The following is a 23,213-nucleotide window of genomic DNA, read 5'->3' as shown; positions in this document are numbered from 1 at the left end:
GATTAAGACCCCACTGTTTATCTTGCCTTCTGGAAGCTGGTTTTAGGCCATGTAATGGAATCTATGCTGATGCCTAAATGCACTTGAAAACATCATAATACAAATCTCTTACAACTCTAGAATTCAGATTTCAAATTTTTGGAATCGTTTTGAACTTCTACTATCTTTATTCTCAATTGAGAAATCCATAGTTACCCAGCCTAAATGAACACTTGTAATCTGCCAACTCTTTGCTTGCTTTTTGATTATTCAGTTAATAATTGTTAAGACTTGAATGCGTCAGAATGGAGAATAATGCAACTCCCAAATAAATAGTAGCATCTCACAACCTAGAATTCAAATGTTATGTATGTAACTGTGGGTAAAATGACAACTTTTCTGTTTAGATTTGCACCATCCAGTACAGTAGCCGCCAGTCAACTGAAGCTACTGAGCATTTGAAGTGAAGTTGGTCCAAAATGAGATGTGCAGTAAACATAAAACACATACTGGATTTCAAAGGCTTGGTACAAAAAGAGGAAAATAAAATATCTTATTAACAATTTTTTAAATCTTAATTGCATGTTGAAAATGATACTGTTTTTGATATATTTGGTTAAATAAACTATATTATTAAAATCCATTGTACATTTAAAAATATTTATTTATTTATTTATTTATTGGGCAAAAAAACAGAGAGAGCTCTCAACTGCTGCTCTGCTGCTCTGCTCCTCAAATGCCTGCAATGGCCAGGCTGGTCCAGGCTGGACTGGACGAAAGCCAGGAGCTGGAACTTGATTCAGGTCTCCCACATGGGTGTCATGGACCCAAGTATTTGAGTCATTCCCTACTGCCTCCCAGGGTGCATGTTAGCAAGAAGCCAGAATTGGGAGCAGAGCTGGGACTTGACCCTAAGCACTCCAATATGGGGTAGAGTGTCCCAATGGGTGTCTTAACCATTAGGCTAACCATTTACCCTATACCTGTTGTTTTTAACATGGCCACTAGAAATATGTAATGAACCATGTCACTCACAGTGCTGGTCCAGAGACCTCCACAAAAAATAACTTGACCAGTACATAGCCTTTAAGGCTAAAAGTCAGTGCTGCTGCAGATTTGTGCTCCAAAACTCAAAGCTGCTGTTATATTTTAGTTTCCCCATCCACAGAATTTTAATAGTATCCAAGGAGACATAAAGGACACAAGCCACTACAAGAGCCAAATATTCCTGCAGCATGACACCTATTTATTTAACTCTTTCCTAACTTATCACATGCTCCTCATTTTTTTTTCTTCTTCTTCTTTTTAGAAGTTTTTATTTATTTATTTGAGAAGTAGAGTTAGAGAGAGAGAGAGAGACAGAGAGAAAGTTCTTCCATCCATGATTCATTCCCCAAACAAACACAACAGCTGGGCCGATCCAAAGCCAGGAACCAGCAGTTTCTTCTAGGTCCTTAGGTGGGTACAGGGGCCCAAGCACTTGGGCCATCTCCTGCTGCTTTGCCAAGCCACAGCAGGGAACTGGATCAGAAGTTGAGCAGCCAGGACATGAACCAGAGCCCATAAGGGAGGCTGGCACCTCAGGTACAGTGCCCCGTCCTTCATTTTCTTCTAAGGGATTAAGAATTGTGCCCATCTCATGGCATGGAAACTGAACAGTGAATCACGAATTCCTTTACTTTGAGTTTTTGTTGCCCCCCACCCCCCACCCCCAGCCTCTGTCCATTGCTGCTAAACTGAAATCTAGGGATCATATCACAGCAAATAGAACAATGAATTTGATTTTTTTATCTAATGGAAAACAAAAATTTTTAAATGTGCTTATCTGGGCAACCAGCAGCTGATCAGAGGCAGCAGAGTTACAGAAACGTGGTTGAGTTTCATTCCTGGATTTGTGTACAGGGAGGAGCTCACCCTGACCCTGAATATTAATAAACATAAGAATTCAGTACCAAATCCCTGATGTAGGATTACTGGATTACTGAATTAAAAACATATTGGAGGCCATTGCTGCCAGCAAAGAATTGTGTAACTGCTGGTAAAAACAATAGCGATTGCAAAAGTAGATCGAGAACAAAACAATAACATTTTTGTAATGTTCTGAAACCATCTCATGAATAAGGCTGAGATTGGCTCCACTGCATTTCCCAGTCTGATTTGCTGACCATCTTGTCTGTCCATCATTGTTCTCCGCCGTCCATTTCCTCCAATTGTCAGTTATTACTAAAACATAAAAAAAGTGCGTGTCTTTGTTTCCTGTTGCTGATGGATGCAGTGAAGTCATGGAGCAGGCAGTGCATCCTAAGCTTTGCCATTACAATCAATTATGCTGTCACAAACAGGATACAGCTCCTCACTGCACCATAAGGCTCTCAATGGCGCTGAATTAGCACAAACTTTGTCACCCCAAATAGCAAGAAATTAGAACAGAGACTTAGAGCTCCTTGTTTTAAAAACATCCTGGGTTTTCTCCTTTATTACAAAAGTAGTACCGGTGCTGCGGCTCACTTGGCTAATCCTCCGCCTGCAGCACCGGCACCCTGGGTTCTAGTCCCAGTTGGGGCGCCGGATTCTGTCGCGGTTGCCCCTCTTCCAGTCCAGCTCTCTGCTGTGGCCCGGGAAGGCAGTGGAGGATGGCCCAAGTGCTTGGGCCCTGCACCCCATGGGAGACCAGGAGAAGCACCTGGCTCCTGGCTTTGGATCGGGCGCAGCGCGCTAACCATAGAGGCCATTTGGGGGGTGAACCAACGGAAGAGGAAGACCTTTCTCTCTGTCTCGCTCTCTCTCTAACTCTGCCTGTCCAAAAAAAAAAAAAAGTAGTACCTACGTATTATGCTGGAGACAAATTATAAAAATCATCATTACCCCACAAATTTGAAATTCCTATTGTTAACGCTTGGCGTAAGAATTTCTATCTTGTAACTCTTTCTCATACATGGATACATGTGTTTAAGGAAGTGGGATCACACCTTACTTCCCATTTACTATGAACAGTTTCCAATGCCATTAAATATTTTATTATAATTGAGTAGCTGTAAAATTCCCCACACTGTGGAAATTCATTTAGCCACTCTTTCATTTTTGTATATTTAGGTTAGTTACCAAGTATGTCTTACAAACAGATAAAGATTCTTTTACATACATTTTTATTTGAATCTATGACTCTTTCCTTAGGCAATATTCCTAGAAGATAGACTTCTCATTTTTTACTAAAAAATACTGTGTATTTTAAAATATTTACAATGAAATATGAAGGTAGGCTTCTTAATCATAAAGGCATATGTATGTATTAAAAGTTTAGTAACCAAATATGACATATGTGCCTTCCTAAAAGGATAAGCAAGTGAAATAACTTTTTTTTTGACAGAGTGGGCAGTGAGAGGGAGGAGACAGATATAACTCTTAACACTTACAAAGCTTAATATAGATGTAAAACTGGTCTGTGCAAAATGCCCTCTGGACCAGTTAGCTATACAGCTGTCGGGAATTCCATGAAGTTCTTTTCCAGAATTACACAACCAGTATCCACACCATTCCAGGCTACCCCGCTGTGCCTCTGCGAGTGCTTGCTAATACTATTTAGAGCTTGCAAAGGAAGAGCTCACTTCCAGTGCCTGGCTCTGCGGTCTCTGACCTGGTCTGAACACTGTTCACGGGAATCACCACTAGAGGGCAGCCAGGGACAGGGAGAGGAATTCAGTATCATTCTTGGGCTCAATTTTTTTCTTCACCATACTCTTCATTTTGCCACATAACGAAGGGAAAATCGAAAATAAATCACTGAAGTGGAAAGCTACTTAGATAAAAGCAAATAAATAAGAAACCTCTGTGCATAAGCCAATCCCATAAGAGAGATAAATAAAAAATTGCAGGATTTTATTAGTACTACCACTGTTAGGAAGAATAAAAGAAATCTGGTTAGAATTTGGGTCATAGCATGAAAAATTGGTACCTTTAGACCTCTTCAGGTGATGAAAGTAAAATCCACTGCAAAATCCTTGCATTTTCCATGAGAATTAGCAGGCACATGGGCTTTGGCCTCGTATATGCCTGGGTTCCATTTTCTATCTCAGCTGTGCTATCATAGACAAGTTGTTTAACTTCTCTGAACATCCATTTACTCATCTACAAAATGTGACTAGTGGTGGAGCCTGCCCAAAGGTGATTGTGAGTATTAAATAAGATAATAGAGCCTTGGTGTGTAATGAATGCTCATTAGAGGTTGGCTGTCACTTCCAGTGGTTACCTCCCTCCTAAATTATTGCCCATTTCCAGTTGTTTGCTTACTTTTCCTACCTGGCTCTCCATCATCATCATCTCAAATCTAGCAGGACTGAAACCAAAATCGTCATCTCTCTTGCTAACTCCCTGACCTGCTGCTGTCTCTTTGGTCATTTCTTTGGACCATAAAGTATGCTATCCTATTTTTTGTTTAATAAATTAATTTGAGAGAGCGAGAGCGAGAGCAAGAGAGAGCACTTCCATCTGCTATCAGTCTCCAAATGTTTCCAATAGCTGGGGCTGGGCCAGGCTGATGCCAGGAGCCAGGAACTCCATCCAGGTTTCCCACGTGAGTGGCAGGAATGTAAGTACTTGCATCATCATCTGCTGTCCCCCAGGTGCATTAGCAGGAAGCTGGATTGGAAGCCGAGTAGGACTGGCACCCACATTATGACATGGGATACCAGCAGCTGAACCCACTGCACCACAATGCCTGCCCACATCATCTTCTTTAACACATTCTCTCCTATTATTATAAGAAGGAGAACTTAAAAATATGTTTTGATGATGTGGAGTTGCTTATTGGCCTGTAATAGAGAATGTGAGGGGATGAGTACATAGGAGAAAGGGAATCTCAAGAGGCCATTATTCCAAATTTCAGGTTCCTGTAGATGCACAAAATCAACAAGTAATACCCCTTCCTCCTCTGACCAGCATGAGGCCAGATGGCAGGAGTGGCAGCCACCTGACCTAGTGCTTCTCTTGTTTTCAACACATCCCACACTTGCAGAGTCTATTTGACAACTTCTAATTTCCTTGCTGCTTCCCATGATCTATTCAGCAACCTGATTTCACTTATATTTAAATGAGAGGGCCAAGGGTGGTTCTACTACATAAACTGCAAGCACATAGTGAATTCTAGGAGTCATACTGAAAATGAACAATAAATGTCTATTTAATGGAAAAAAGTTAAAGTATTGGACAATTTCTTTTCAAAATTAGCTCTCACTTAAAATGTTCCCAAAAGCTTGAAAACACATCAATTACTGTGTGAAACTATTAAGCAATTCCTGAGAAATGTATTTCCAATAACTAGCATTTCGTAGATTTATAAGCACCCATGGACATCCAGGAACCAGTGACCTACAATGAGACTTTTACAAGTGGAAAAAAACCAGATTCTTAGAATAAAATATACAACTCATAATTTTATCTATTGCTTAAACTTGAAGTAGTATTAAAGCACTTCTCTCCACATGACACATGTGAACATGACAAAGGCAGAGAGAAATGAATTCCAGGACAAGAGGAATCAGGACGGCTCCAAGCAACCCCTCCACCATTACAGCTCTGTGCTGTGGCAATTAGCTCGGCTACCTTAGACTCTGCCTGTGGGGTAACAAAATAGACTGAGAACTGACTGTAGCACTTGAGTGTCCTGAAAATACGCTCTGAGTGTGCTTCTTCAGATCTACCACATTCACAAGATTGTTTCCTCGCAACTTAATTTCAACTAAGAAATCACGACCTTTGTGTTTAAAAGCATCATACCCTCCTATGGTTTCCACGGAATGAGTTAGCATTCTCTACTCAGAAAAAAAAATAATGACCCTTACATTTTTCCGGGAAATGAGATCCACACTGAGCCAGAACCAAGTCCTGGCCTCCTCTGCGGGTTCTGGCTGGCCCTGCTTTTCTGACTTCCAGTTTCTCTATCTTCTTATGACAGATTCTAAACATCCCAATCTCAAACGAGGATAAGCCAAAATCACAGAAACACATTTCCTCCTTGTCTTCCTTTTCAATAAACCACCAGAAACGTATTCCTTTGTTAGTTATTGTGGTGACATCAATCAAGTTACTCCAACACATAAATGTGGATACTATCAGCAGTAGATGCAAATAGGGTGCATCATTTAAACAAATGGGCTTGTTTAGGGCAAGGAATGTTCAAAGAATTCAGAATGTCCCTAGGAGCTTTCCAAGTTTTTGTGGGCAGCATCAACTGTTCTTGGATTTAATCCATTTCCTTTCAACCTTTCAAACCCAGTGACATTTTTCAAGGCACTCAGAAAATAGATGCTGAAAGAATGTTTTTAAATAATAATTTAAATGCAAATACTTGCTGTGAGCAGTTTCTAGCCCTGGAAAGGGTTCACTTTTTTTTTTTTTTTTGTACTTCTTGAAAGTTCTTTTCTGAAAGTGAATTTCCAGGAAAATAATATTTGTATTTAAATAAAAAATCTTTATCTCAAATTAATTTCATATAAAATTTAAATTTTGGTTAAAATGACTTTTTCTAGAAATGTCTATTTTTGCTTGAGGACCTGTTTATTAAATATATTCTAAGCCATCATTGATCAAAGGAACCATAGATGGATATTAATTAGTTTTTCAAAAAGGAAAACAAATACCAGAAAAACACTTTTTTATGAAGTGATCATCCATGAAATTATTTATACTATCTAATCTCCTGATGATAAAGAAACTATAGAAAGTTAGTGGAATAAAATTATCTTAAGGAAATTATTATTTTATAAAATATTTATTGTTAAGACTAACAATGTCAACTGAGGCAGGTTGCTATACTCCTTCAGAGGTAAAAATAAGGCTCACTGAAAAGTTACATGCCCTCAAACGACAAGTGCTGCCCATGCTAACATCAATATAATTCCTGAAATGCATGAAGATACAACAGACTGAAACACAACACGTACCTTAATTTGCAGATGTGTGATCATTTATAGTTCCTCCCACTATTGAATCATCTTTTTCTTTCCACTTCATCAGTTTCTAGCAAGTTTTCTCTTCAATGTGTCTAAACACCTAGAGAGCCCTGTTCTCTCTTCTAAAATGCTGTCATCACCTCCATTGCCCAAATGCGGTTCAAAAATAAAGAGGGGGAAAAAATGAAAAGAAATCTGCAAGCTGCTTACGCCTAACAACGACAGTCAAGCTGCTAAGCTTTGAGTTCAATGAATTAAAGGTTGTTTGGCTAAATGGCAGGCACACTTCCTCCTATTCTTTCCGAACTTAGTTTTCCTGCCTCCAGTGGGGCTTTTTCCTTCCCAGGGCTATAAATAGGCTGAGCTCTGAGGAAAGAAGGCAGGAAATGCATTTGATTAGAAAAAGCAGCCCAAGTTAGGGCCCTGTGTGTGTGTGTGTTTTCCAAGTGAACGCCAATAAACAAGCTAAAGAAAATTTGGCCTCAAATAACTCAGCTTTGGTGTACGCACCATAGTCAAATTTTCCTTAATTTCTTATAGTCTCAGTTTCAATAGAAGTAGTTATGTCCTATAAGCAAGGCTTGGGCTTGAAGATGTATCATTTTCTGATAAAATACTATGAATAAAGCTACTCCTAGTCCTTCATTCTCTGTAGGAGTGGCATATAAATGGAATTTCTAGGAGACAAAGGATGTGTGAGGTAGGAGGCTTTGGGAGGACTTTCGTTGTTTTTCATTTGGGGTTGGGAGGGAAGAATTGAAATGCTTTTTGAAGCAAGTTTCAACATAAGAAAGATACCATCGGGTGAAGAAAAGCAGATACTTCTACTTAAAAGAAAACATGAAGTACAGTTTATAAACTGTCATGCATCTGCAACCTAAACTAATAACCCACAGTCCCACTACTCAAAGTTGTTCAACTTCCCTCATAATTATAGACAACACACACGAAATAAAAATTAGTTATTTTCACATAGATTAGCAGATAAAAATTTGGACAATGTTTGAGGCTGCTGAAGTATAGAGAGCTAAGCATTCATACAATAGTACATGGAAGTTTATGTTGGCATAAACTATTTGCAAGACAATTCTCAACTTCATTCAAAATATTAACTAGAGTAACAAGATACTTAAATGAGGTTGATTCTGTGAAGTGAGAATTGAAGTGTGGAGAGGGAAGGTGTTTTAGTTGTGACATTCATTTTTGTACTCTTGTAATTATCTTGTGTAGGTCATGCTTTACAACATTAATTTTAAAGACAGAATTTTTAAACTGCTATTACTTAAGTTCCTTCATATGAATCTATTAAATACTTATTTATTATATGTCAGGCAATCATCTATCATCCCTATCTCTCTATTTACACAGGTACTTCAAAAAAGTTCATAGAAAATAAGATTAAAAGATCAATTTATTTTAATGTAAAAAGTTTTGAAATTCATGTATAGTTTGTTCATCATACTCATTTCCATGATCTTTTTGAAGACCCTTCATATCTGCCTATCTGCCTAAAAATTTATCTATCATTCCACACTACTGTCATTCAACATGACACATTAATTTCCCAGCTACTTGGAGAAGCTACCTAAAGCAGGGCAAAGCAGTGCAAAGAACAGGCCAACTGTATTTAAGGGAGAGATAAAAGAGTTCATACATTGTGGGCAGTCATGATAAATATGAATTCAAAACAAATTTCACTAACACATATATTTGAAATTTATGAGTCACTTGAAACAAGACAAAACCAAAATAAACTGTGATAAACTAAAATTAAAAGTTGATCATGGAAACAAAACGTCCTGTTTCCTATTTTTGTGCAGTGATCTGACGATTGTTTTCTAATCCATCATTTCTTGTCCCTTCTTGCAAAGCCTTCTACAATAGAAACAATAGGCTATTGAACAATGAACTCAGCCAGAGCTATGGGGAAAAGCAAGACTATCCACATCCCAGGTACAGATTGGGAAGGAAAATGTGAGCAAGAGAGAGAGAGAGGGAGGGAGGGAGGGAGAAAGTGGGGGGGGGGGAGACAGGGAGAGAGGGAGAGGGATAGAGAGGGAGAGAGGGAGAGGGAGAGAAAGAGAAAGTGAATGACTTCCTTGTAATAGCAGAAAAGATGAAGGAAATCCATGGCTGTTGGCATAGAACAGCCACAGTGTGTTGAAATAGCTGAGTTGACATTGGCAAGAACATGGCTAGCAATGGGGTGACATGTTTTGGGGAGCCAGCCATGCTCCCATGTGGGAAGAATGAATGCTTCTAAGAAACTAAGGATATTCACCAGGGTTTCACTGTCTTCTAGAAATGGTTATTCTCCTCTGGTGGAGAAATATTTTACTTCTACAAAAAGGAAAAAAAAAATAAACTTCACAGAGCTTCCATTAAAACCCATCTCTAAGCAGGAAGCATTTCACTTTTAGGGACAGATCTGCTCTGTATTCTTAATCTAACATTAATGGCAGACTCTCTCAAAAGGTATAGAGGAGAAAGTCAAAGGCCTTGTTAGGAAAAGCAATATATAAGTTTCTTGAATTATTTTGGTTGCATAAGTGGAGGAAAATATGTTTTTATTTCAAAAGTTTCAATATGTACAATCTAGAGGACCTAAGCCCAAGCCCTAAAGTAAAATAAAAAGAAAATCTACTACTATTATCCAAATGAGCTGGATGCACTGCATGTACGCATCTGAGCCTGTGTGCCCCATAGATTTCTTTTAATATAGGAAAGTAATTATTTTTAAAGTTTCTTTATTTGAGAAGCAAACAGAGAGCTCCCATCCACTGGTTCACTTCCCAGATGCCCACCATAGCCAGGGTTGGGCCTTGCCAGAAGCTGAAAACTCAATCCTGGTCTCCCACAGGAGTGGCAGGAACCCAAGTTAAGTACTTGAGCCATTCAACTGCTTCCCAGTGCCTGCATTAGTGGAAAGCTGGAGTCAGGAGCAGGAGCCAAGGATCGAACACAGGTGCGCCGATGTGGGACTCGGGTGTCTTACCATTAAACGAATGTCCATCACTCCCCACCCATAGATGTTTTTAATAATAACCAATATTTGTCCACAAGGGTAGAAGCTCTAAGTGATTACCAAATTAGAGGCTCTACATGGTGTTCCTTTGACTTGAATTGTTGTATTGTGCTAATAAAAGTACATTTGAATTGCTGGAATGACTACTTAAAAGAATGTAGGTTAAGAATGGGTCTCTATATTTTAGAAAGAACATTAAAAAGATGATTGAAAGTTAGGGAGGAATTCTTCATCCCAAAAATAAAATTTGAAAGTTAGCAGCTCTTTGAAGAAACTAGAACCCCTTAGTGAGATAGAAATGAAATGTTCGCATTAATTTCATTGAAATGAATTTGTGCTTATCAGTAGTTCATTTTTAGTTAGCCCAAGTCTCAGTAAACATAATATTAAAATTACCTTGCTAAGCCGGCGCCGCGGCTCACTAGGCTAATCCTCCGCCTTGCGGCGCCGGCACACCGGGTTCTAGTCCCGGTCGGGGCACCGATCCTGTCCCGGTTGCCCCTCTTCCAGGCCAGCTCTCTGCTGTGGCCAGGGAGTGCAGTGGAGGATGGCCCAAGTGCTTGGGCCCTGCACCCCATGGGAGACCAGGAGAAGCACCTGGCTCCTGCCATCGGATCAGTGCGGTGCGCCGGCCGCAGCGCGCTACCGCGGCGGCCATTGGAGGGTGAACCAACGGCAAAAAGGAAGACCTTTCTCTCTGTCTCTCTCTCACTATCCACTCTGCCTGTCAAAAATAAAAATAAATAAATAAATAAATAAATAAATAAATAAAAAATTACCTTGCTAAATAAAAGAGCTCACAATATCTCCCAGAAGAAGCCCAGTTGTGGTAACTTTCAGAGGGAAATTTTAACCAAGCCTGCCTTCAAAGCATTTGGCTTTCTCTGTTGCCTTTCTGTCACTTTGCCACACACCTAAGGTAAAATACCACTAGTTTCTAAGTAACAACAACAACAAAGAACCTGGAGACTCTTTGATACTAAATGTCTACAGCTTGCTCACTTTTGTCAAAGCTAAAATCTGATGTCACAATAACAAAAGGAAATTCTAGTTGGTGTTGTAGTAAAATATTTTCTATTAATTCTGAAACATGGACACTCAATTAGCTGTTTCTGTCAGTTGTGTGTTCTTTTGGGAAAAGGCTTTGGATGCAATCATAAGGTTGTTTGTGTAGCTAATCACTATTGGCAGCAAGAAGAAGCAAAATCATTACTTGGAATAAAGCATGCATGAAAGAAAACAGACCATTGTATGGATAGAGCATGGCTCATATCTGAAGGCAAAGGGAGACCACCATGGGTGCCAAGGGCTTTGGTATCTAAATATTACATTATTTTATGGAATATTTGGAAGGAAGCAGGGGAAGAAGTAGGAGAGAACATGGTGGTGAAATTAATTTACTCATCAACAATGAAAATTATTGTTTTGGCAGTCACTCTAGTCAAATAAAAAGCCACATGGTAGTCTGGTTACTGATTTAAAAGCTTATTCAGGTTTCTTGTTTAAACACTAGATTAATTTGAATTCATAATAGGGTCAATATTTCATATAACTCCCTGAATCACATCATTATGCAATTAACAAAAAACTTAAACTGAGTTTATATTGATATTGGCAAGGTGAACATAACCATGAGCTTTAGAATTCTGCCATGGATTATGGAGTGCAAATTCACCTTAGCTGAAGCATGTTAAAACTTCTGAGCCTCTGGTTGTGTCCAGAATGATTGAGAATCTTTCCCTTTCCCTTGATGGCTTTAAAGAAGTAACCCACCACGTTGTGAGCTGCCTATGGCAAGGGCCTCATGGCAAGGAACCAAGGGTATTCTCCCTCCAACAACCAGCAAGAAACTAAAACCCTTACTCAGACAGCTTGCAAGGAACTGTATGCCACAAACAACATGAGCAGATCTTTCAACAGTTGATCCTCAGATGAGACCAAAGCTCCAGCCAACACACTAATTGTAGCCTTTTAAGACTGGGAATCACTGGACTCAGCTAATCCATGGATGGCCAAATTTATATTGATGTAATCTATAGGTGAGTACTCCTATTAAGAGGGTTTACAGTCTTCCACAAAACCAATATGTCCATGATATGTATCAGTACATCTTGTCATCTTGCTGCATCTTAGACTAGAAGCAAGTCATAGGTCCTTGCTCTATTCAAGGAAAAGATCAAGGGTGTGGAATCAAAGAGGAAGCTCGTGGAGGCATTTAAAGTTTTTCTGTCACATTGGGTAACCAGCCTAAAAAGAAACAAATAGAAGGATACTTGCAAAAGTTCACGGAAAATACGTACTATGAAAAAACTGTATGGATTTCAATTTTTTAACACAAAAATAAACTTACTTAATTCTATTTTCCATAAACTTAAAAAAATACTTATGTATACGTAATACTAGATAGTTTACTTAAGGATAGTTTGGGACGGGGTTACCCAAAAGTAACAAAACACCTTTCCTCTTTCGAATCAGTGGGACGCACACTGCCTTGGAGAATCAAATCATCGCTCTGTCTCTGATGCACCTTCAGTTTGAAGCATCTGTGACTTTGGGCCTATCCTTCAAAGCCTCTCAAGACATTTTGGGAAGGCCACAGATCCTAACTGGATTTATACAAAGCATTTTGGTGACCACTGTATTACTGTTGACATCTTAGAAGAAAAATACAGGGACAAAAGAAAATATATAATAGATTAGTCTCTTAGCAAAATTAAAAGTCATCTCTATTAGGGTGTTACTATCTCATTCAATTTTAAAATTTTCATTTGAATGTTTATATTTCTAAAGGATGAGGTCATTTAAAAACACACAGAGATGAAACAATCATGAACTTCATTCTGTAGAGGCAAATTTTGGACTAAAATCGATGTCCTCAGGGGAGAACAAACTACATTTCACATTACATCTAAATACTACCAAGGGCTTCGAACAATGACCTTGGCACTGTGCACTCACACTCTCAGGGTCAGAGGGGGCCATCTCAGTCATCTATCTAACCACCTATCGGATGGGCAAAGCCCCTCCAGAACATGAAGAACACATTGTCTCCCTAATTCCCGAGTAAAAATTGATATACTGCCATGGCACTTTCCTATGATGTCAGAAGTGAAAATGACCTATTAAAAACAAATCTGTGAATGTAATCTAAATGAGGCATTTAGATTAAATGCTAAATTGCTTGTTCACTATACAAATAAACTTTCCTTTTTTCTTCAGGCAAATTAAAGTATGTGGAATTTGAAACACACATGTATAACTATTCTTGTAATCATGGACATGTAATCATGCATATCCTGTCATATTTTCTGCATTCTATTCATTAAAAGCAATTCATATGTTCTTTCCATACCCAGAGCGAGGGAATTAAATGTCTTATAAATATTCCCTAATACTTCATGGAGAACACTGATTAAAAGTTGTAAATCAAGTTAAAATTAGGAATGCTTCATTTCCATTTAGAGGCTGAAGGGGGATAAGACGCTCAAGAAGGAAATGACTTTCAGAGCTATAGGAAATCAGCGCATCTCAGAGTCTGAATTTCAAAGCACACAACACTAAAACCACATTTTTGGATCTAGCACCATGTTATAGCTTCTTATATGGATTGTTCAAATATTAATGCAGAATTAATTATGAATGGTTCCACATGTCACAAATTGTATTATATTTGGAGAAGTCCAGAAAAAGTACCATTTTTTTTTTTTTACTGAAAATTTTCAACCATATGGAAGTCCCTACTAAGTACAAAGTTCTGGGCTTGAGCTATTGCAGAAAAAAATATTAAACATGTGCTCCTTTCCCTCAGAGCAGCATACCTTCTAAAGCAGAATTTCTCAATTTACGGTTCATTGGCAGTTTGTAGCAGAATAATGTAGAATATTTATAGAACATACAAATTTCTGGGCCTTAGCTCTAGAGGATTTCTATGATAAGCCTTGGAATATGCCTTTATCATGGCCTGTGAATGGTATTGCATATTGTGTTTTGAGAACCAATGAACCAGGTATCACGGGAGTAGATATACAATGTAATACTTTATCCTTATACTTTGCGTTTCTGTGTGGGCACAAACTGACGAGCTCTTTACTAATGATATACTGAAGTGATCTTCTGTATATAAAGAGAATTGGAAATGAAAAAAAAAATAACAACCTGGTGTTGAAGGGGAAATGGCATAGAAAGTTAATTAATTCGAAAAAAAAAATCATGTGGGTTCTCTGTCTTTAATGTGCTGTACATTGCTATTTGATGCTATAATTAGTAATCCAATGGTAGTTTTTTCACTTTGTATTGCTATATGGGCAAAATGTTGAAAACCTTACCTAATATATGCTAAGCTGATCTTCTGTATACAAAGAGAATCGAAAATGAATCCTTACATGAATGGAAGGGGAGAGGGAGCGGGAGAGGGGAGGGTTGCGGGCGGGAGGGTAGTTACGGGAGGGGGGAAGCCATTGTGACCCATAAGCTGTACTTTGGAAATTTATATTCATTAAATAAAAGTTTAATAAAAATATATATATATATTCTTTACTAATGCATGAGAGGGACCCAAGGGAAAAGGTTATTCAAGTACTGAGGGAACCATGATAATAGTCATGGCCAACATCAAAGCTCTGTACTGGAACACACTTTATGGAGTAAACTTCCTTTAAAGTCAGTTCTTATTTGTACCTAATGGTAGCAAATTCAATTTGACTCTAGAAAAGGTTATGATAGAGGGACCATTCTTTTTCTGGATGCCAAAAAACAAAAACAAGAAAAACCCAGACTTTGTCATCTTAATCATCTCTAGGTATACAGTTCAGTAGTGTTGCATATAATCACATGGTTGTGAAGCAGATCTCTAGATATTTTCTATGTTGTAAAACTGGGACCATTTTAAGATCCAATCCAGGACAAAAAGAACAAGGAAAACTGAATCCAAACATCAAAGTCAGGGGATTGATTGATTAATGAAATGAGAACATCAATCCAAAAAAATGAAGCAAGGACAAGTGGATGTAGAAGCAGGGGCATTTTGCAGAATTCAGTTGATATAGATTGGCCACGTGGCTGCAAGTATGGATGCCTGGAGGACGCGCTCTCTAAAACTGGAATAAGAACTGTAAGTCATATTGGACTTTGAAAAAGACTTCTATATCTTTGAATCAGATAGGAGACAGCTTGGGAGATAAAGATGATATGATATAGAATACTTCCCACCATGACAATTGTGATGGTTGTAAGTACTATACTTATGACGATTTGTTATCAGAGTAGTATGCCAAGTGGTTGCCATCACACTCTGTTATTCTAATGGACACATAGCAGGTTTTTTTTTTTTTCAGCTCTTTTATCTGTCTGGGTCATCATGCATACAGAATGTATAAGGTATTGGAGAGGGAGGGAGGGGCGAATGAAAGAAAAGAGGAAGGCAGGCAGGCAGGTTCATTTCTGTTTTGTTTTCAATGATACAGACCCCAGTCACCGCATTTTTCTTCATAGGTAGCCTGGTCCTTTCGAGTGATATATTCATACCTTGAATATGGTCTTAAGCATTATTCTATTTAACTGAATCTATGGTATCATTAGTTTATGTACCCTGACCAAAAATAAGTCAACTGTGGCTTGAGACAGTGGATCCAGTGATGCTAATATGACCCAGCTTTTTTCTCATCATCTTTTGGGTCAACTTCCTCTGAGTTCACGCCATTCTTAGGCAGGCTCCATCAAGAGCTGGTCCTGGATGTTCCCACTCATCCCCTCACACTCAAACCTAGTGTAGAAAGGAGAACACTGCTTTCCAGAGGTCCCAGCCAAAGTCTGCCTGGCTTTGACTGGACTACGTGTGCATCACTCAACTAATGCTTATGAGAGGGCGGCTGTTTCTGATGGATTTGGGATGGACCATGTGCTCCACTCCTGTAGTCAAAGACAGAGAAGACCCTTTGGCAGGTGTCTGATGCAGGAAGATTAAAAACGAAAGAAAAGTAAATTTCCCACACATAGAAGTGCTACACAAACATAGGCAATATCTCAGAACAAAAGGAGATATTGCCTTATGTTTTTTACAGCCAAATAGAATAAAGTGAGTTACTGTAAAAGATGGTGAGGTCTTCGCTCTTAGGAGCTCAAATCAGAACCTCTCTCCACTCATGGTTGATTACAACAGAGATCTATATGTGATTCCAAGTAGCTGCCACAAGCAGGGCAGAGAGTTAGGTATCAACAGTGAGGTACCTTTGTTTAATAAAATGAATGAGCATGACTTATGGTTGGTGTAAGATATCCAAAGTAAACTGGCTTACATGAGAAAGTGTGATTTTACAAACTTATTTTTACTAAGCTTCGGGAATAACAAAGGTGGGGAAGTCAGTGGAGTCAACACCAGAGCACCGTTGTGAGTCTTTCCCAGGCCATCATATCACTTCAGACTCTCAGTTTGGATTCTCCACGAAACCAGAAATGTGTCTCCATAGTGACCAGAGAGGAAAAGGGCTCCTTTCTTCCATATCCAATGAGAAAACTATTGTGGCAGGATTCTGATTGGCTTAGGGAACATGCCCATTATGGTATCCAGGAATGAGGACTTACAGCTAGCCTCAGCCCAAGATTCACAACTGTTATTAAAGTCAAAGAGGCCGAATATGTTATAGAGGAAGGTGGGGAACAAAGCAAAGGATATTCAGAACATGTCTACCATTCCCACCCAGATATCAACAGCATTGGTTCCAAAGACTAGAAATAGGGCTAGATCAAGGTAAGCCAAAATGAAGATGAACTTACAGTTGTCACTCTTGTGACTGATACCCAAGCAAAGACTGCCCATTTTCTTCTTGAGTTGGTTAACAGACCACGAAGAGGCATCTATCTCAGGACTGAAGTTCTGGCCTTGGAAAGCCCAGTAATTGGCTGATGACAGGTACTACTCCAGGCCTGTGGATACTACAGCTAGAATTATGACCTAACCTAGCTAACCATCAATTAGTTCAGGTTCTCCACTTCTGGTTTTCTAATATGATATTTCTCATGGTTAGTCTAGAGAAGAGGCTATTCCAAATTGGACGTGGTGGACATTTGGCATGGTGATTAAGATGTTAGTTGGGATGTTCACCTCTCAGATCAGAGTACCTAGGTTCAACTCCCAGTTCTGGCTTCCAATTCCAGCTCCCTGCTAATGCAGAATCTGGAAGGCAGCACGTCATGGCTAAAATCCCTACTACTCAGCATGGGGTACTAAGATCATGTTACTGATTCTCCCAGCTTTGGCCTGGCCCAGCCCCAGCCACTGCAGGCATTTCAGGTGTAGGTCAGTGTATGAAAACTTTCTCTGTATGTCTGTCTCTCCCTCTCTCTTTCTGTGCCTCTTAAATGAAATCATAAATTTTTTTTACAGAGATTTATTTACTTATTTGAAAGTCAGAGTTATGGGGTGGGGGTGGGTAGTGAGAGAGAGAGATATCTTCCATTGGTTATTTCACTCCCTAGGTGGCTGCAATGGCCAGGGCTGGGCCAGGATGAAGCCAGGATCTGGGAGCCAGGAGTCTCCCATGTGGGTAGCAGAGGCCCATAATCTTGGGCAACTTTCTGCTGCTTTTCCCAGGCCGTTAGCAGGGATCTGAATTGGAAGTCGAGCAGCTGGGACATGAACCATATGAGAGGTTGGCATTGCAGGCGACGGCTTTACCCGTTACTCCACAGTGTTGGCCCCAAATACATACAATTTTTAAAATTAGATGGAGAACACCCATACCAGGAATTCACATGATTTAGAACCAAATGTCAGTTTTTTTTTTTTTAATGGGGTCAACATGTAGATGCCTACATTCTCTAGAAAAAAATATTTACTTTGGGTTGTTTCTTAGATGATTATAATCTTTAAAGAATTAATATGCAAATATTTTGGGTCATCTGATAAGCACTTTTTCGCCATATGATTTAAGATAATAAATTTGATAATTAGATAAGGAAGAGGACAAAAATTGTAGCCAGAGAATAAATCAGTGGAAAGCTGTATGAACCAAAATATTTAATGGTCAGAAGAGAGAAGGGTGAGTTAATGGTAATATTGGCAGACTTGGGAGAATGTGTATACCACAGACAGGATAAGACATGGTTGAAGGATATCATGATCTCAGAAAATGTTATCTGTCATGCTAAATCAATACCATTAATTTTAAATATATTCACTTCACTGCTTTGTTTGCATATGGATGGAAATTTTATACTTGCAGAGGAGAAATTCTGTACTTGTAAAACAGCATGTCATGTTTTATGTTAAACTATTTAAGTAGCATAAAAGGGGTTGTTCAACAGTAGGAAGCCACAAGGAGGATTTCTACACTGTACATTTGGAGTGGGTTGACTCCCTGGATTGCATTCGTTCATAATCTCAGAACATGATCCCATTTGGAAATAGGTTCTCTGCACATGTAGTAAGTTGAGGATCTCAAGGTGAAATAATCCTCGATTTAAGGTTGGATGCAAATCTAATAACTGGTGTTTGTTTAAGAAGAGGGGAGGACACACAAAAGAAGGCCACATGAAGATGAAAGTAGAGATTGGAATGATAGAACTGCATTTCAGGGAACATCACGGAATGCCGGGAGCCACCAGAAGTTAGGACAAGGCAAAGAGGGATTTTGCCCTATGGCCTTTGCAGCGAGCACCCACCCCCAGTGCTTTGGTTCCAGACTTGCAGCCTACCACACTGTGACAATACATCTCTATTGTTGTAGGGTACCCAGCTGGGGGCAATTTGTTACTCCAGCCCAAGCCTCATGGTGCTTCCTAACAAGCATACCAAGAACAACTCACGGATTATCAAAAAAGAGATGCCTTGATGTTCTAGAAAGCAGAGTGGGGTTTGAAATCAGTTTTCTCACAGTAAGACAGAATCTTCTGTCTGCCCCAGCTGGCCACATGTATTTTATTATATATATATATATATATATATGTATATTTAATGTACAAACATGTGAAAAGTGTTTCAAAACTCCATAAAATATTTGTCTGTAAACATGACAGTATTCCAGCTCATGATTTCTTAGAATATCTCACTTATTTCAGAAGCACACCTGAGATACACATTTTTAAATTTTTTAAAAGATTTATTTATTTGAAAGGCAGAGTTAAAGGGAGGCAGAGAGAGAGGGGGAGATAGAGGTTTTCCACCCACTGATTCACTCCCCAGATGGCAACAATGGCCGTACCAGGGCAGATCAGAAGCCAGGAGCCAAGAGCTAGGAGCTTCTTCTGGGTCTTCCATGTGGGTGCAGGGGTCCAAGGACTTTCTTCTACTGCTTTCCCAGGCCATAGCAGAGAGCTGGATTGGAAGAGGAGCAGCCAGGACGTGGCTTTATTTGCTATGCCACAGCCCTGGCCCCAAGATACACATTTTCATTATTTGCACTCTTCTTAGTCTGTTCAGGCTGCTATTTGTGTCTTAATGGTTCTACAGGCTGGGAAGTCCAAGAACAGGGCACCTGCAGATTTGGTGTCTGTTGATTGCCTATGTATGCCCATAGCTTAAGGCCCAAAACATGCACATTCAGATCCCAACATGTGAGAGAACAACTCAGAGCCATTTGCTGGTTTCTAGCTCCTTCACACATAGTGGCAGTGAGAACTGCACAAAGAACAGCCACCTGCCCCTGATGGCAGTGGGGCTGTGGGAGATATTGGCCTTTGTGTCTGTGGTGGTGGTCAGACACACACGTAGAGACGTCTACACACAGCCACACATAGCCACATATAACCACGCACATCTGCGTGTCCACATCCATTCACAAGTCGCCACATCTAACCATACCCTCCCCACTAACCTTGCTTCTATGCGTTTACAGGCTCCGAAATCAGACACACTCCTTCATCACAGGCATGGGTTCTATCCCCTGTCACACTCTGAAGAGGCTCTCCTGGTACACAGGCATGACTTCCCCTCTCGATGATGGAAGCAGTCTGGTCAGAATGTGATGTGGTAGAATCCTGAGGCTGGGAAGGACCAGGGAAGGCAGCATGGCTTATGGAAGCCTGAGGGTGGCAACACTGGGCACAGGATATTGGGCTTCCTCAACCAAGACCCAGTTTTTAAAACATGGTGGGCCAAGCCATGGCACCAAGGGGGTAACTTGCATTGGCCTTTAAGCTGTCACACCATCCATTAGCCTCCAGTCTCACAGTCATCCCAAATAAACACATAAGGAAAAATAGAATTCCTGTTATACAAAAGCAGCTTCAAGACAAACTCCCTAGCTCCCCTTCTCAACCTAGTTGTTCCTCCCAAGCTGTGTACAGAATCTCTGGTGCTATTAATGGTGCCTCATTCTACCATGGTTCACACCTGTAGGTGAGCACTTTTTGTTGTGATCCCCATGGGTGGAGCCTGGCCAATCTCATGTCCCCAGTAGTGGATGTGCCATTCAGGCTAGACCCCACATATCATGTCACATGCCCCAGCACAATACACAGACAGCTGTGTGCCCATCTAGAGGTGCCATCACAAGTGGTAATTATAGCCAGCTGCAGGGACTTGCCGTCTGCCTGTGTAATTTTGAAGGCTTACCGTGGAAATTAACTCTTCAGGCAGCAACCCTCAGAGGCCTTCCTACCTTCAGGCAGGAAGCACCAATGATGCAATCTCTGATCCTGAGCCAACACTGGGACCCGAACATCAGATGGAATGTTCCTGCTATCTGTTCTTTGTCATACTCCTATGCAGGCACTAGACCATCCACACAGCATGGCCAGGAATCCTGCTCACTTAGCGTGTAATTCTAGATATGAAAAAAGCAAGAGTTCAGTTTCCCACAAACTCTAAGCCACAGGTGCCTATGGTAGTTTTTAAAATGCCTGTAAATTCTTTGACACTCTTCCCACCAAATAACAGAATTTATGACCCCCACATGTGGTCATGTGGTTCTGCGCTGCCTTGAAGAACAGTGTGACAAAAGTGAATGATGTATAACTTCCAAGTGAAATTAGACAGCCACCTGGGCCAGCATTGTGGGGTGGCAGGTTGAGCCTCTGCTTGCGATGCTGGCATCCCTTTGGGGGCTGGTTCGAGTCCCGGCTGCTCCATTTTCTATCTGGCTCTCAGCTAGTGTTCTTGGGAAAGCAGTGGAGGATGGCCCAAGTCCTTGGGCCTCCACACCCACATAGGGGACCCAGAAGAAGCTCCTGGCTCCTGGCTTTGGTCTGGTTCAGCCCTGGCCGTTGCAGCCATTTGGGGAGTGAACCAGCAAATGGAAGATCTCTCTCTGTGTCTCTTTTCCTCTCTCTCTAACTCTGCCTTTCAAATAAATAAGCAAATGTGTCTTAAAAAAGGAAAAAGGAAACCCACTTTCTGTGAACTTTACTGGGGATTACTGGTCTGGGAAACCTCAGCTGGCACATAGATACTCTGAGAAGGAACACACAGAGATTAAATAGGCAGACGGCAGAGACCTAAGGATTTCCAGGTGTTCCTGTCCTCAACGGCATGCCTCTTCTTCGCTCAGGTGTCAGAAGTTTCCAAAATGACCGCAGCCTCAGCCATCACCTGACTGCAGCTTCATGAAAGACCCAATGCAGCTGAGCGAAGCCGCTTCCTAATTCCCAAACCCTCGAAATCAGAAGAGACGGAAAATACCTGCTTGTTATTATCTTAAGCCTCTAAGTTATGGTATGATTTATTACACAACATTTAATGACCAGACCAGAGCCCAAGAGTAACTGACACTGCCCAAGAAGGCCCAGAAGATTATTCGAATATCCTCTTCTAACTACAGGAGTAGAGGTGAGTAGAAGACTGCAGGGAGCCAGCATTTTGGTGTAGCAGGGGAAGCCAAGGCATGTGATGCCAGCATCCCATAAGGGTATTTGTTCATGTCCCAGTTGCTCCACTTCTGATCCAGCTCCCTGCTAATGGACTGGAAAAAGCAGCAGAAAATGTGCTTGGGGCCTTCCACTCACGTGGGACATTCAGATGAAGCTCCTGGCTTCAGCCTGGCCCAGTCCCCAGCTGTTGCAGCCATCTGGGGAGTGAATCAGTGGCTGGAAGAACTTTGTCCCTCTTTCTCTGTAACTCTGACTTTCCAGTGAATCATAATGATAAAAAGATCCTGCTATGGCTGTGGCATTTCTGCTTGTCAGGCAGACAGTCTGCCCTGCTGAAGTTAGCAAGGCAGGTCCTGTCTGAAGGGCTCTGTGAAGTACTCACACAGTAATGTCACAGGCAATGCAAGAGGATAATGACAATTTGCTCACAATTGCCAGGGCAAAGGCAGACACTCTGAGAACTAAAGTAAGAAATAATTAAAATGGCATTCCCTCTCGATGGTTGAGGTGGGGGCTGGTTTGTTGGAGAGTAGGAATTGCTCAAGTGATTCGAGTCAGAATCGGGTTAAATGGGCCAGATACGAGTAAGGCTGTGTGGTTTTGTTCTTTAAGTTCTGATTTTAAAGAATGTGTTTATATAGCAACTCAATGCACAATAGGCTAGACAAGGAATCAGTCTAGATGTCCATGAACTGATGACTGGATAAAGAAAATGTGTTTATATATATACATATATATATACACACACACAATGGAATATTCCTCAATCATTAAAGAGAATGAAATCTTGACATTTGAGAGAAAATGAGTACAACTGGAGATCATTATGCTAAGTGAAATAAGCCAGAGCCAAAAAGAAAAATATCATGTTTTTTCTTATGTGTGGTAGTTAAAATATAGAGAGAGGATAAAAATTGTGTGGATGTCAATAATTTGGTATATTCTTGTAAATATGGCTTCACTGAATAATACCACATAAATGAGAATATACTCTCTTCATAGGTTTAAAAAAAGAAATGGAGAGGGGGAAATACTGAGGTGTCTTGGGGTACTAGGAATGCTTTGTTGTTGTTTTTTTTTTTAAGATGTATTTATTTGAAAGGCAGAGTTAGAGAAAGAAGGACAGACAGAGAGAGGAAGCTCTTCCATCTGGTGGTTCACTTCCCAGGTGGCCACAATGACTAGGGCTGGGTGGGCCAGGCCAAACCCAGGAGGCAGGAGCTTCTTCCCAGTCTCCCACTTGGGTGCAGGGACCCAGGGACCAGGGACATCTTTTGCTGCTTTCCCAGACACATTAGCAGGGAGCTGGATGGGAAGTGGAGCAGCTGGGGCTTGAATTGGCACCCATATGGGATGCTGGTGCTGCAGGCAGTGGCTTAACTCTGTAAACTACAATGCCAACCCTAATGCGTTGTTCTTAATTTAGGTGTTGATTATGAGTGTGATCAAATGACCAAAAA

At 40.5% G+C, this 23,213-nt stretch overlaps 1 protein-coding gene across 2 annotated transcripts in view; it reads right to left on the bottom strand.

The window, feature by feature from the left end:
* Positions 1 to 6,970, bottom strand: part of RASGRP3 (RAS guanyl releasing protein 3) — a 136,252-nt gene extending 129,282 nt beyond the window's left edge. Inside the window, exon 1 of one of the 2 annotated variants that reach the window (XM_062209240.1) lies at positions 6,918 to 6,970. The gene's annotated coding sequence lies outside the window, so the exon portion shown is untranslated. Of the gene's footprint in view, positions 1 to 5,816; positions 5,891 to 6,917 lie in introns of those variants that run through there. The other variant, XM_062209241.1, reaches the window with a different exon arrangement.
* Positions 6,971 to 23,213: the final 16,243 nt, after the last annotated feature.

The sequence above is a fragment of the Lepus europaeus genome, chromosome 13, assembly GCF_033115175.1.
Source record: "Lepus europaeus isolate LE1 chromosome 13, mLepTim1.pri, whole genome shotgun sequence".
In the NCBI taxonomy this organism is placed as follows: Eukaryota; Metazoa; Chordata; class Mammalia; order Lagomorpha; family Leporidae; genus Lepus; species Lepus europaeus.
The sequence above is the reverse complement of the archived record's forward strand: the minus strand, read 5'-3'. Positions and strand labels throughout refer to the sequence as shown.